Below are 14,394 nucleotides of genomic sequence, written 5' to 3'. Positions count from 1 at the left end.
TCCTTCATCCATGTTTATTGCTGCTCTATTCATCACAGAAATTGGAAACGGCCTAGCTGAGCATCAGCAGTGAACGGCTAAGGGGAAACATGGCATTTTACACACTAGAATAGTATTTGGCTGATAATTAAAACAATCTTGAAACTCACAGGTAGATGTATAGGGCTAGGAAAAAAGTCATCTGGAGTGGGATAACCCAGATTCAAAGGAGACAAATATGGTATGTATTGTTTTATATGTGGATGTAGCATTTCATAGGAATACTATAGTATATATAACCACAGGGATTAGGTATAGAGCGAAGAAATGGAGGGGAACTCCCAAAGAGGGAGAGAAATAATATATAGTTATGCAGAGACTGGGAAAGACTAGAACAAAGGATTAAATGGGGAGGGGTGAGGGAGAGAATATGGGGAGTGATAGCCAACAGTAAGGACCATTTGAGGGGTCATATGGAAACTTAATACTGTAGAAGCTTTTCTTTCATATGTATGTATGAATCTATATGTATGGAATTACCAAACTATAGGGAGACAATGCCCCAACTAGACACCTTTCATAACCAAGTAAAACTTCCAGTGTCAGGAACTGGTTACAACTAGTCGAGTTGTTAGACAAATGGGCCTACTGAAATCTATGTACATCTCTTACATACATAGATTTCAGTATGTACATGTAAGACAACACTTACATATCTCACTGAACCCTACAAACGAGTGTTCACAGTACTGGAAGATTCTCTGCAAGGAGAAAACACCAGCCCACCTACAAACCCTATGTTTTACAACAGAGACCTGCCTACATGACATATTGGTGTATCAGTGGCTCAATCACCGTGGAGTAACCATTCATTATCTGATTGAATTTAAGGACCACTCCATAAAATGGAGCCCATGCCTGACACCAAGTCACTGCTCGAGTCACCGAGAACCTAAACCTAGATAAGTCCTGAGTGAAGGGACATTAGCCCTCTTGAGTATGTGGCTCTGGCAGGCCTTGCCCCTCTCCCCCATTCTCTCTGCCTTGCTAAAAACCATTAGATTGCTTTTCTAAAACTAGCTACCAACGTAGTTATTCCTTATTTGGCCACTTCCTCCTCCTGAGGCTGACTATCAGAGTCAAGCAATCAGAAGCCAGCCCCCTTTGGTTCACCTAATTAACATGCCCAATTAAAATTAAACACCTCATTCTAACATGTGGTTCCCCCTTTACCTTTATAAACCGCCATTTTGTTACCTGCCACGCCTGTCTCTTCTCTGTCCTTCCAGGGCAAATACCCCTGCCCCCTTTCCCTTGTCCCCTTCTCCCTCACCCTCTGTCTCCTTCACCACCACATCCTAGCTTGTTCTAACACAGACCTCCCCCTTTTTCTCTTCTTAAGAATGAACCTGAGCAAAAACAGCAGCCTACAGAATGGGAAAAGATCTTCACCTACCCACACCTGACAGAGGGCTGATCTCTAAAATAAAGAACTCAAGACATCAAAATACCAAATAATCCAATTAAGCAGAGAATTCTCAACAGAAGAATCTCAAATGGCTGAGATGCTTAAAGAATTGTTCCACATGCTTAGCCATCAGGGAAATGCTAATCAAAATGAGTCTGAGATACCAATTACACCTGTCAGAATAGACAAGATCAAAACCACATGATGTGGGAGTGTCATATATCAATCTGTTGATTTCATTGGTTAAGCAATAAAGAAACTCCTTGGCCCTGATAGGTTAAAATATAGGTGGGAGGAGTAAACAGAACAGGATGCTGGGAGGAAGAGGAAGTGAGCTCAGACTCAACAGCTCTTCTCTCTGGAGCAGAGGCCCTGCTTCGCTCTCCTGGGCATATGCGATGAAGCTCCGACCCAGGATGGACGTAGGCTAGAATCTTCCCGGTAAGCGCACCTAGCAGTGCTACATAGATGATAAGAAATGGGCTAAATTAATATGTTAGAATTAGCCTAGAAGAGGCTAGATAGAAATGGGCCAAGCAGTGTTTAAATGAATACAGTTTGTGTGTTGTTATTTCGGGCATAAGCTAGCCAGGCGGCCGGGGTGCTGGAGATGCAGCCCCGCCGCTCATATTACTACAACCACAAATCACAGCCTACTCTGGAAAGGATGTGGAGTAAGGGGAACACTCCTCCATTGCTGGAGGGAGTGCAAACTTGTACAGCCACTTTGGAAATCAATATGGTGATTTCTTAGAAAATTGGGAATCAATCTTGGCATATACCCAATAATGCTCAATCATATCATAAGGACACTTGCTCACTTATGTTCACAGCAGTGTTATTTGTAATAGCCAGAATGTGGAAATCACCTAGATGCCCCCTCAACTGAAGAATGGATAAAGAAAGTGTGCACACTGACACAGTGTAGTTTTACTCAGTGGTTTTTAAAAAAAATGACCTCATGAAATTTGCAAGTAAATGAATGGAACTAGAAAAAAATCTTCCTCAGTGAGGTAACCCAGACCAAGCAAGACAAACAGGGGGTGTACTCACTCATAAGAGGATATTAGTTGTGCCATCAAAATCCCAGCAAAATTCTTCACAGACCTTGAAAGAATGGTACTCAACTTCATATGGAAAAGCAAAAAAACCAGGATAGCCAAAACAATCCTGTACAATAAAAGAATTTCTGGAGGCATCACAAACCCTGACTTCAAACTCTACTACAGAGATACAGTACTGAAAACAGCCTGGTATTGGCATAAAAACAGACAGGAGGACCAATGGAACCAAATCGAAGACCCAGATATCAATCCATACATCTTTGAACACCTGATTTTTGACAAAGAAGTAAAAAAATATCAAATGGAAAAAAGAAAGCATACTTGACAAATGGTGTTGGCATAACTGGACATCAATATGCAGAAGAATGAAAATAGACCCATATCTATCACCATGCACAAAACTCAAGTCCAAATGAATCAAAGTCCTCAACATAAAGCCAGCCACACTGAACCTTATAGAAGAGAAAGTGGGACATACACTTGAATGCACTGGCACAGAGACCACTTCCTAAATATAGCCCCAGAAGCACAGACATTGAGAAAAACAATAAATGGGACCTCCTGAAACTGAAAAGCTTCTGTAAAGCAAAGGACACCATCAACAAGACAAAATGACATCCTACAGAATAGGAAAAGATCTTCACTAACCCCACTTCAGACAGAGGTCTGATCTTCAAAATATACAAAGAACTCAAGAAATTGGTCATCAAAAGAACAAATAATCCAATAATAAAAAATGGAATACAGACCTAAACAGAGAACTCTCAACAGAGGAATCTAAAATGGCTGAAAGACACTTAAGGAAGTGTTCAACATCCTTAGTCATCAGAGAAATGCAAGTCAAAACAACTCTGAGATTCCATCTTACACCTGTAAGAATGGCCAAGATCAAAAACACTGATGACAACTTATGTTGGAGAGGTTGTGGGGAAAAGGGAACACTTCTGCATTGCTGGTGGGAATGCAAGCTGGTACAGCCCCTTTGGATATCAGTATGGTGATTTCTGAGAAAATTAGGAAACAACCTTCTGCAAGACCCAGCAATACCACTTTTGGGTATATATCCAAAGGATGCTCAATCATGCCACAAGGACATATGCTCAATTATGTTCATAGCAGCTTTGTTTGTCACAGCCAGAACCTGGAAACAATCTAAATGCCCTTTGACCGAAGAATAGATAAGAAAAATGTGGTACATTTACACAATGGAGTACTACACAGCAGAAAAAATAGCAACATCTTGAAATATGCAGGCAAATGGGTCAATCTAGAAAACATCATTTTGAGTGAGGTAATCCAGACCCAGAAAGACAATTATCATATGTACTCACTCATAGGTGGTTTTTAAATACAAAGCAAAGAAAACCAGCCCACAAATCACAATCCCAGAGAACCTAGACAACAAAGAGGACCCTAAGAGAGACATACATAGATCTAATCTGCATGGGAAGTAGAAAAAGACAAGATCTCCTGAGTAAATTGAGAGCATGGGGACCATGTGAGAGGGTTGAAGGGGAGGGAAGAGGCAAGGAGGGAAGCAGAGAAAAACGTAGAGCTTAATAAAAATCAACTTTAAAAAAAGAGGATATTAGTTGTAAAGTAAAAGACAACTAGACTAAAATGCACAGCCCAGAGAGGTTAGGTAACAAGGAGAACCCAAAGAGGGACACATGGATTTCCCTGGGAAGGGAAACACAAGAGAGTTTATGGGTAAACTGGGGGTGGGGGTGGGGAGAGGGATGGGGGATAGGGGGATGGAAACAAGAGAGATCAGGTGGGTAGTTTGAGGGGGAGATGGAGGAGGTAGTAATAAAAGAGATGTCTTGATAGGGGAGCCATTTGGGGGTTAGGGAAAAACCTGGTGTCAGGGAAACACCCAGGAATCCACAAGGATGTCTCTAACCAAGACTCCTAGAAACAGTGGAGAGGGTGCCTGAACTGGCCTTCTCCTGTAATCAGATTGGTGACTACTGTAATTGTCGCCAGAGAGCCTTCATCCAGTATCTGCTGGAATCAGATGCAGAGATCCATAGCCACGCACTGTCGAGCTCTGGGAGGAAGAATTGTATGACTGGGATGGGGGGCAAGGTCATGACAGGGAAACCCACAGAGACAGCTGACCTGAGCTAGCAGGAGCTCGTGGACACTGGACCAACAGCTAGGAAGCCTGCATGGGACAAACCTAAGCCCTCTGCATGTGTTTGACAACTCTGTAGCTTGGTCTGTTTGTGAGGCTCTTCGCAGTGGATCAGTACCTGTTCCTGGCACTTGAGCTGGTTTTTGGGAACCTATTCCCCACGCTGGGTTGCCTCGCTCAGCACTGATGCAGGGAGGGAAGGACCCTTCGCCCACCCTGCTGTAAGCATTCCTAGTGAAACTCACTGGCTCATAAGGAAAATTTAAAAAGCCTTAAGGACCCTTGGAAACTGACCCCTGGCAAGAAATAAGAGCCTTCCCAGCCTCCTACGCATCAGATCCTTGGGGTAGGTGGCAACAAATTCTCTGGGCAGGCTTGCTGCCCATGCTGGGTGCCCTCGGCAAAGTTCTTGTCCAGCTGCAACCTCTTTTTCCTGGTAGTGAGGAGACTAATTCTTGGTGCTAAGAAGGCAGGGGTAGGTGAGAGACAGAGGTGGTAGGACTGGTCTGGTGCATGGTGCCTCCCCGTACCAACCTCGCCATGTTGGTACCGGTGGTTTTACTACACTCGATGGAAGAGCAAGGATGACCGGCTCTCAATCAGCGGCTCTCCTAGCTTTGCTTTAACAGAGTTAAAGCAGGGACTTGGGAAGCGGTCAGGAAGCCCAGGAAACTGGGAGCTGTTGAGTGAAAAGCAGGGAGCCACGCTAGATGGGACAGCAACTGAGTCCTTGTAGAAGCACCAGATTCACAGCCTTCTCACAGGTCGCCGCTGGTGGGCGCTCTTGCTGGCTTTTGCACCCAGGTGGAAGTGAACTCCAGTTGAAAGATGCAGAGGCCCAATCAGAGAGTTTGCAGGAGGACAAGGGCCATGCCAGGATCAGGACAGGTGTGGCCTCTGAGAAGATGGAGTGGCTACCTAACAGGAATGCCAGGGACCCAAATGGAACTCTAAAGGGAGCCTCTTCCGGAGGAGCTCAGTTCTCTGATGTTCGTGGAAAAAGAGGGGTCATTTCCTTTTGGGGTGGAATACCTAGGAGCCTTCATTTCTTCTCAAGCAGCAGCTCTCAGTGGTTTCTACATCAAGCCAAGAATCCTACTGCTGACGGAAAGCGGCGTCACTGGAAGGTCAACGGAATCCCCCAGCCTCGGCAGGGTCCGGACCAGGTGTGGCTGGCACCCACCTTTAATCCCAGCACCCAGGAGGCAGAGGCGGGTGGATCTCTGTGAGGTTGGACCTGCCTGTTCTAGGCAATGACTTTCAGAGCTACATAGAGAGATTCTATTTCAAAAAACCCAAACCAACGAACCGAACAAACAGAAGGGACCCATAGCCTGAGTGACACCATCTTCAGAGGGCAAGGAGTCTGGGGCTGTCTGGAATGCAGGCTCCTATTTTAGGTGCCTTAGGAGAGGCCTGGGCCTGGCCCCAAGCAGAACGGTATCTCCTCACCTGTCTCAAGGTTATATTGGTGCAGTGAAACACCATGAACAAAATGCAAGTCAGGGAGGAAAGGGTTTATTTGGCATACACTTCAGATTTACTGTCCCTCACTAAAGGGTGTCAGGACAGGAACTCACATGGGGCAGGATCCTGGAGGCAGGAGCGGATACAGAGGCCATGAGGCCATGGAGGGGAGCTGCTTACTGACTTGCTTCCCATGGCTTGCTCAGCCTGCTTTCTTTCTTTAACTAAGTTTTTAAAAATGTATCTATTTATTTTACATCCTGGCCCTCTCCCCCATTTTTCCTCCACACTCCCCAACCTCCTCCTCTTCTGTCTCCACCCAGGAAAGGGCAGGTGGGAAAACAAGGGAAGAAGGAAGGAAGTATCTAAACAGAACCAAGATAGAAAAAGGGAGGACCTAGGGGCCACATAAAACACTCAACTCAGAATCCATTTAGTGGACTTCCAGCTTAGGGCCCCACCCATCCCGAAGGAAGTTGTTTACAATAAAGCCATTAATTTAATTTTGCTTTCTCCACGGCTTTATCTTCTGAGTTCCCTAGATATTCAACATGTTTGTCCATTCCACAGGATAAGCTCAGCCATCCCCTTGATAACCACTAACATCTATCCCTTTTCCAATACTGAAAGGGAGACGAGATAGACAAGAAACAGGAGCCTGTGGTGATGTTCGTTTGTGTTTTAACAAAGAAAGCCTGAAGATCCCAGTGCAGAGCTGAGCCCCACCACCACCCCCCACCCCCGGGTGGGGGGCAGACAGTGGTGAAGCACACCTTTAATCCCAGGATTGCGGAAACAGAGGCAGACAGATCTCTCTGAGTTCAAGGCCATCCTAGGCTGTACAAAATTGATCCAGTTTAAAAGAAAAACAGAGCTCACACAAAGGTGATCCCAACACTTGAGATCACATACCTTCAATCCCAGCACTAGGGAGGTGGAGACAGGAGTGATTTGGCTGGGCAGAAAGAGGATTATAAGGCTGGAGGAGACAGGAACTCAGTGCAGTCTGAGGACAGGATCACCCTTTTGGTTTGAACACTGGTAGGGGTAAGAACCCTAGTGGCTGGCCTCTCTGCTTCTCTGATCCTTCAGCTTTCAACCCCTGATAGGTGACTCCGCGTTTTTGTTACTAAGAACATTTAGAATTCATACTGCAGAAGAGAGGAAGGAAAAGTGAAGGAGTCAGACACAGACAAGGAAAGAATAATGGTTGGAAGAAAGATGGGTATGAAGAGAGTAGAAATGGAGGAAAGGAGAAAGGGTGGGGTGGAGGAAGGGACAGAGAGGAGAGGTGGATGGTAAGAGAGAACAGAGAGATAGTTTGATGGAAAGAAGAGAGGAAGGAGAGTGTCTCAGTTAGGGTTTCTTTTGCAGGCAGACATGGTGCTGGCTACATCTTGGTCAGCAGGAAGTGAACTGTGACGTCTATCCCAAGCCTTGGAACCTCACAGCCCATCCCCACAGTGACACACTCCCTTCGAAAGGCCACACCCACTCCAACAAAGCCCCGCCTCCTAATAGTACCGCTCCCTGTGAGTTTATAAGGGCCATTTTCATTCAAACTCCCTCGCAGGGTGAGTGAGGGGGCTGGAGGGAAGTTAACTGATGCAATGAGAGGTGGAGGTCAAAACAGAGGCACCCAAAGATGAAGAGGAGAATAATTAAGAGAAATTCAGAGTATTTTGGGGAGGAGATGGAGAGAGACGCACACACGGATCTGCTTAGAGAGAGAAGGAAATGCGGGTCTTAATCCTGTGTTACTTTCCTTTCTCTTGCTGTGGGAAAACACCATCATCAAGGCAAAAGTAGAATTTATGCTGGCCTACGGCTCCAGAGGGATGGGAGTCCCTTACGGAGGGAACAGGTGGCAGGAACAGGAAAGTGGCTGATCACGTCCAGAGAGTGCGAGCTGGAAGTGGGTACCACTACAAACACTCAAAGCCTGCTCCAGGGGCACGCTTCCCCACCGAGGCTGTACCCCCTCCCCAAACAGTGTCACCAACTGGCAGCCTCGTGTTTGAATCCTGGAGCCTTTGTTGGGCGTTTCTGCTTCAAACCAGCACAAGACAGTCTGGGTCAGTCTGGCTAAACTCTTCAGTGACTACCATGCCTCCTTTGGATCTAGAAAGAGCAAAATGGCTCTTCAAGGTCCCATTCGACAATATTTGGAGACAGTTTTGCCACATTTGATTAGAAGGGCACCATAAGAAACCTCAAATTCTAGCAATGCATGGTAAACCAGGCCTCTTGTCTCAGCGCTCAAAGGCCATGTTAAATTACATAGCAAGCTCCAGAACAGCCTGAAAAGAAAGCAAACCCCTTACTTGAAACCCAACCTAGGACTTTTGGTTCAGGTCTTTGCTGACATCACTTCCTAGGGGTTTGTGTAGGAAAGGGAGGACCGAAGAGGGACACAGAGTGGGAGGTGCAGATGAGAAAGACCACACTGTTTTTGGTCTTTAAGCCATTCACATAGCCGGTCTAGCTGCAAAGAAAACACTGGCAGCGGTGGGATTCGAACCCACGCCTCCGAAGAGACTGGAGCCTAAATCCAGCGCCTTAGACCGCTCGGCCACACTACCAACCTGCCCAATCGCTTTCGCGGACACTAACTATTTACATCATTCCACGCTCTTTAGCCCGCGCTCCGAAACCAGAGTTGTAGGATCTTCCCCGTCGCATTGCTCGCCCACCCTGCTTGCTGGCTCGGCTCTGGAGTGAGCCGACAGAACAAGCTGTCCACCGGTGTGCAGTCCCGCAACCCTGCTGCCCGCACTGGAGCAGGGCCGAGGTGGCTTCCCGACGCACGCAGACCCCTCATTGCCTGGGCGACTCCAAGGGTTTTTCTGGTCTGGAAATTTGAGTTTTTCGGTTTGAAAGGCCGGAGACGAATTCGTCGAGAAAGAGGGAGGCCAGCGCAGTTCCCGGGTGCTCAGGAAACCCGCGCGCAGAAGCAGCCAGAGCCCCTGCCTGCAGACTGCGTCCCTCCCAGAGGAAGCAGCCTGAAGGGCGGCTGCAAATGTGCTCTGCGTGGAAGCTGTGCTGGCTGCTGGCTGCTGGAGGAGATGACTCAGCCCAGACCGTGTGAACCAGGACTGGGCTCCAGGCCTCCAGGGTTCTGAGACGTCGGTGTCCTCTCGCCACACACCCCCTCCCATCACTCCCGTTTCTCCCCAAGCTCACAGGTCACAGGACCAAATGAGTCCTCCGACTTTGGCAAGAGGGGTCACACCGCAGTTGTCACCCGTTAGCTTCTGGCATAGGATGTACCAAACATGGGCCTCCATACTCCCTGAACGGGGAAGAAGTTCCCCGCCTCCTAATCGGAGCTGGTGCAAATCACAGAACATCGCTTTGTTGATCTGACCCATTTGTTTGTGTGTGGCAGTACCTGAGAGTTGAACCCACTACTGTTTTCTACAAAAACAGGTGACTATCCCAGCAAACCGCCGGATTTGGGATTGGGGAATGTTTGAACGAATTCTCTTTAAAAGGAAATTGTGGCTCCCTGGTGATATTCAAATTACATCTTCCATTTGACTAAACTCTATACTTGGAGGCAAATTTCCACAAAGAGGCAATAAGTCTGGAGGCTGTGTATGTCCCTGATCCTTTCTTACCTCTCTGTGGCAAACAGTTGAGATTGTCTAGGGGTCAGGATCCGGTTCTTTTCCTCCACCTATTAAAGAATTAAAAGGTAGAAAAATCTCAGACGCAGCAGGCAGCAACAGGTAACAGACTGTATTAAACGTGAAGACGAGAACGAGGGCATTGTGCACACAGACGGATTGGGGGGGAAACAGTGGGGCACATATACAGGAGACATTTCCCACAAAATGGAGAAGGGGATCCAGAAACTGGTCTGTTTTCCCCTGGAAGGCTAGGAAGTTTAAGTTGTTTTGGTGGCATGGGATGGGACCCTTCCTCTTGTTTTATATTGATCTGCCTAAACAAGGGGTATGGGGGGTACTGCTGATAGACCCTGAACTTCCATATCAAGACTGGTCTTGGACATATCTGACTGACTGGCCTGGATTGGTCAAACAGAAGGAGAGACATGGTGGGCAGAAGATGACGAAGAAACTAGAAGCTTGCCATCTTTACTATCTGTGCCCTCTTCCCCTGTCTAGCTATCAGAAATCTGTCTGGCTCCCAGTCGCTCAGGTCCTTAAGACTAGGAAACTGTTACTGTGTCTGAATCTCTCCTTCTCCTCAGGCAAAGGAATTTACTGTTGCTGTGTGCACAGGTGTCTTGTTCTTTGAAACACCCAGTTCAGAGATTCTACCAGTGGCACTTTCCCATCTTCCTTCAAGAGTACATAACAGAAAAAAGATATTTATCTTTTATTTATGGATACATGTGCAAGGCTGCAAGAATATGTGCATGAAGTGTGCACAGAGGCTGAAAGAGATCGCTGGTTCCCTGAAGTTGGAGTTAGAGCAGTTGTGAGCTACCGTGTGTGTGCTGGGAACTGCACCTGGGTTCTCAGCAAGAGTATCAGGTGCTCTTAACCGATGAGCTTCTCCAGCCTATAGACTTCTTAGAAGTGCTAACTTAGTGGATGACCTGTAGGATTCAAACTTCTTTATTTTATTTTAAATTTCGGGCATTTGTGATGGCTTGGTGAGTCTATACTTGGCTTGCTTACCCAGCAAGCTGAGTTTGGGACCCCAGAATACTTGTAAATAAAGATGTAAGGAAAACTGATTCCACTCAGCTGTTCCGACTCCCTCAAACCTATCAGACACAAACACAACAGCAATAATAATAGTAAAAATTTGAGGTGGGGGTGGCAAGATGGGTTGTAGACTGAGGTTTTTAATCCCTGGAATTCACTTGGTGAAAGGTTGGTCTTGACTTCACACTCTAGCTGGGGCACTCAAAGGCCCCATACAGATGCAAACCCAGATCAATGTTCTAAAGAGAAGCACGCTGATTGTAGAGTCAGGTGTAATAGAGGCAGAAGCAAAGGAAGGCTGATTTCCTCGAGTTCCAGGCCAGCCAGGAAAGTTAATTTCTACTTATTGATTGATCAAGGCAGCGTCTTGCTTTGTGTTTGTCCTTGGCTTGCTTGTCCTGATCTCAGGAGTCTCAGGTCCCAGTCCCTACAGTCAGGTTTACAGATGAAAACTACTATTCCTTTTAACTTTTATTATTTTATTTTATTTATTTTTGTGATCCTGGACATTGAACCCAAGACGCTGCAGTTCAGGAACGAGCTCCACCGTTCAGCTCTACTCCCAGACATAATTTAGTCTCAGCACCTTAGTTGGTGGACTCTAAACACAGGCGTGTCCGGTGAAGAGCTCCTGCACCTCCTGTTTATCCCACCCGAACCCTGATATTTCTGCACCTCTCTTCTTTCCAGATATCCTGAAAATGTGGCTTTTTTTTTTTTTTTTGCTTTTCCTTTTACAAGTATCAAGGTATGATTGAGCGTCTCCTCTGCACTCTGTCCACCGTATTTAAAGCAGCAGACTTTCGCTTCCCTGTCTGTGTCTCTTTTCTTTCCTTTGAGTCCGCAGCTGCCACTGCCATGTGCTCGCCCGACTCTGGTGTCCCGGCTCTCTAGTTTCTCCTCCCTTCCGTTTACTTTGCATTCCATGCATGGTGAATTTCTGTCTTCTCTTTCCAAAGGGTCTAACGTCCTTCCTTTCTCCTAACCACCTCAGCTCTTGTCCCTTCGAGGAGTGTGGACCAACCATGTTCTAACAATGTACCCTTTAATAATCTGGTCTTTCTTGAACTTTATTTATAATTTTCTTTTGCCCGGAACCGTCTGATACCCCACAGCCCCGACTGTACAAATCTCAGCCTCTCCCTATCCTGAGACTTAGTCCACCCCTTCTAAGGGCCCTCCAAATGGCTTACTTGCAAGTTACACTTGGTACACTTGCTTTTAATTTTGGTTTCATAAAAATTCCCACAGACACTAGGCACCCACGTGGTGCACAAAGAAGTATGAGAAATAAAATAATTCTCAGTGAAGTAAAATTACTAATGATAGAGTCTGAACCCCTGTCTAGTTTCTAGTGTAGAACGTAGCACAGACTAGGAATTGGGAGCTTCTTGAATGAAGGAATGAGTTAAAAGGCGACCTGGCGCTTGCTTGTGCTGACGCTGAGGGGAAGGATCTTTTAAGAGGCAGAGGGGTAAATTCAGATGTGGAAGCGTCCGTTTCCGCCCAGACTTGTTTCTTTGCGCTGGATTTCTGTTTTGAATTTCACCGTCAGAAGAAGGAAGCCCGAGAGGAGGACTCTGTTGCTGCGGTGGTGGTGGGGACATTTCTTCAAATTTATCAGAGTAGTGCTCCCCATCAGAATCCACTACACTACTGTGCCAGTTCCAACAAGCCCAGAGTCTGTAGACTAAATTCCCATACTGTATATGGGATTGGAATGTATACAGGAATATACCGTGTCTGGTAATGGTCTTCCTTCAGACAGTCGGGCGGCCAAGGAGCCAGCAAAGTTATCCTTTTCTAAGAAAGAAAGACAAGGTATCTTCGTGTGGCCCTATAGCTCAGGGGTTAGAGCACTGGTCTTGTAAACCAGGGGTCGCGAGTTCAAATCTCGCTGGGGCCTGCGCTCAAGAAATCTTTTAAAGAATCTTTCTTATTTTGATTCTCCCTGAGGCGCTCCGCGACAGTCCGCCACGCGTGACACGCGGGTGTGGAACGGGGAGATGGGAGGCCTGACCCCGGGCGGGCTGTGCGAGGGGAAGGGAAAGAGGGAGTAGGGAGGAAGGGGTTTGTGAGGGGAGGCCAAGTCGGCACAGAAGTGGAGGCCGGGGGATCTCCGTACTTCACTGTCTCGCGCAGCAAATAAAGCGCCGCCGTTTGGAGGTGAGACTTTGGTCACCAAACCTTGATAAGAACTCAAAGATGCTGTGGTTATGGCTTCCTTTTAAAAGATGCTTTCTCTCCAAGGAGAGGGTTTTTTTTTTGTTGTTGTTGTTGTTTTGTTTTGTTTTTGTTTTTTGTTGGTTTGGTTTTTTTACATTTAGGACCTGAGGTTGAACTTGGAAAATCTCACGTTGGGTAACCGCGCTACCAAGCCACGCCTCCAGTCCCTGGGTGGAATTCCTAGCTGTCGTGGCATCCCACGCCGTCCCACCTCGCAGACTGGCGGGGTCCGGGTGCCGGGTAGGCTGACACCCACGGAGCGTTGGCTGAGTCGTCCCTGCGGCGGCGAAGTGGCTGTCTGCCGACTGAAAGCCGCTTTCTGAACACGCACTCTTGTGCTTCCCTTCGATAGCTCAGCTGGTAGAGCGGAGGACTGTAGTGTCTGCAACAGCCATCCTTAGGTCGCTGGTTCGATTCCGGCTCGAAGGAGTAGCCTGCATTTTGGGCTTCCCTAGTTAACTCTAGTCCTCTGTTCCCGCTCCTTCCTAACAATCCTCAGAACCGGCGGCCATCGCTGCTTTTGGCTCCTGGCTCGCGTTTTATTGTTTACTTTTAGTTTCTAGCTGAGCCTAATTTGCCGCCCTATGTCCTAAGTTCAGAACCTACGGACCCGCTTGTGTGCACGTTTTCAGTGCTCTGCTGGCCCGCAAGGACTCTGATTTGCGGAACAAAACCCAGAACTGACCGCGGTGATTGCCCCCACCCCCCAACTGGCAGAGAAGCGCTTTTATTCATTTAGGTATTTGTCGGAGATGAGACTGGAAGAGTATAAAGTTCAGCAAAGGAAATGAAATTGAAGACGCAGTTCTTGTGAGGGTCGGCAGTATTCTCTCCGATTCTCCTCCGGCCAGCGAGGCTGCGCAGCGGAGGTCGCAAGCCTGCAGAACACGTCCTGCGCCAGTCGGAGCTCCACCCGGAGCCGGCTGCGCCACCCCGGCTCGCTTCGGGCGCCTGGGAAAACAGGCGTGTGACTTGAAATCTGATCCCATGCTGAGCCTGGAGCTGTCGTGGTCGTAGATAGAGAACAAGAGGGGATAGACCCAGAATTCATAGGTGGGAGTTGAGAAAGATGGGGTGGAAATTAAACAACACAAAAGAAAATGTTCCCGTAAGAAGAAAAAAAGAAACACTGGCGCGTCCCACAGTTGAGCGCCGAAGGATGGACAGAATGTAAACTGCTGTGAAGCACCGAGGCTCGTTGGTCTAGGGGTATGATTCTCGCTTTGGGTGCGAGAGGTCCCGGGTTCAAATCCCGGACGAGCCCAATTTTACAACCTTTCTTTACATCCTGAAAATAATTCCCCTGTAGTTAACTTATCTACAAACTCTCTTTCTCTGACCACCCAGCCAAAGAGGACCGCACCGCCGGCCTCT

At 47.4% G+C, this 14,394-nt stretch overlaps 4 non-coding genes across 4 annotated transcripts; 3 read left to right on the top strand and 1 right to left on the bottom strand.

Moving 5' to 3' along the window:
* Positions 1-8,615: 8,615 nt before the first annotated feature.
* Trnal-uag (transfer RNA leucine (anticodon UAG)) lies at positions 8,616-8,697 on the bottom strand. Its single transcript has one exon. It is a non-coding gene; the product is annotated as a tRNA-Leu (tRNA).
* A 3,930-nt stretch (positions 8,698-12,627) lies between these two features.
* Positions 12,628-12,700, top strand: Trnat-ugu (transfer RNA threonine (anticodon UGU)). Its single transcript has one exon. It is a non-coding gene; the product is annotated as a tRNA-Thr (tRNA).
* Positions 12,701-13,362: 662 nt separating this feature from the next.
* Trnay-gua (transfer RNA tyrosine (anticodon GUA)) lies at positions 13,363-13,449 on the top strand. Its single transcript is given in 2 exon segments — positions 13,363-13,399; positions 13,414-13,449. It is a non-coding gene; the product is annotated as a tRNA-Tyr (tRNA).
* Positions 13,450-14,212: 763 nt separating this feature from the next.
* Positions 14,213-14,284, top strand: Trnap-ugg (transfer RNA proline (anticodon UGG)). Its single transcript has one exon. It is a non-coding gene; the product is annotated as a tRNA-Pro (tRNA).
* The last annotated feature ends 110 nt before the right edge of the window (positions 14,285-14,394 follow it).

The sequence above is a fragment of the Alexandromys fortis genome, unplaced genomic scaffold, assembly GCF_014885135.2.
Source record: "Alexandromys fortis isolate MF-2015 unplaced genomic scaffold, M_Fortis_MF-2015_v1.1 scaffold_285, whole genome shotgun sequence".
Lineage (NCBI taxonomy): Eukaryota > Metazoa > Chordata > Mammalia > Rodentia > Cricetidae > Alexandromys > Alexandromys fortis.
The sequence above is the reverse complement of the archived record's forward strand: the minus strand, read 5'-3'. Positions and strand labels throughout refer to the sequence as shown.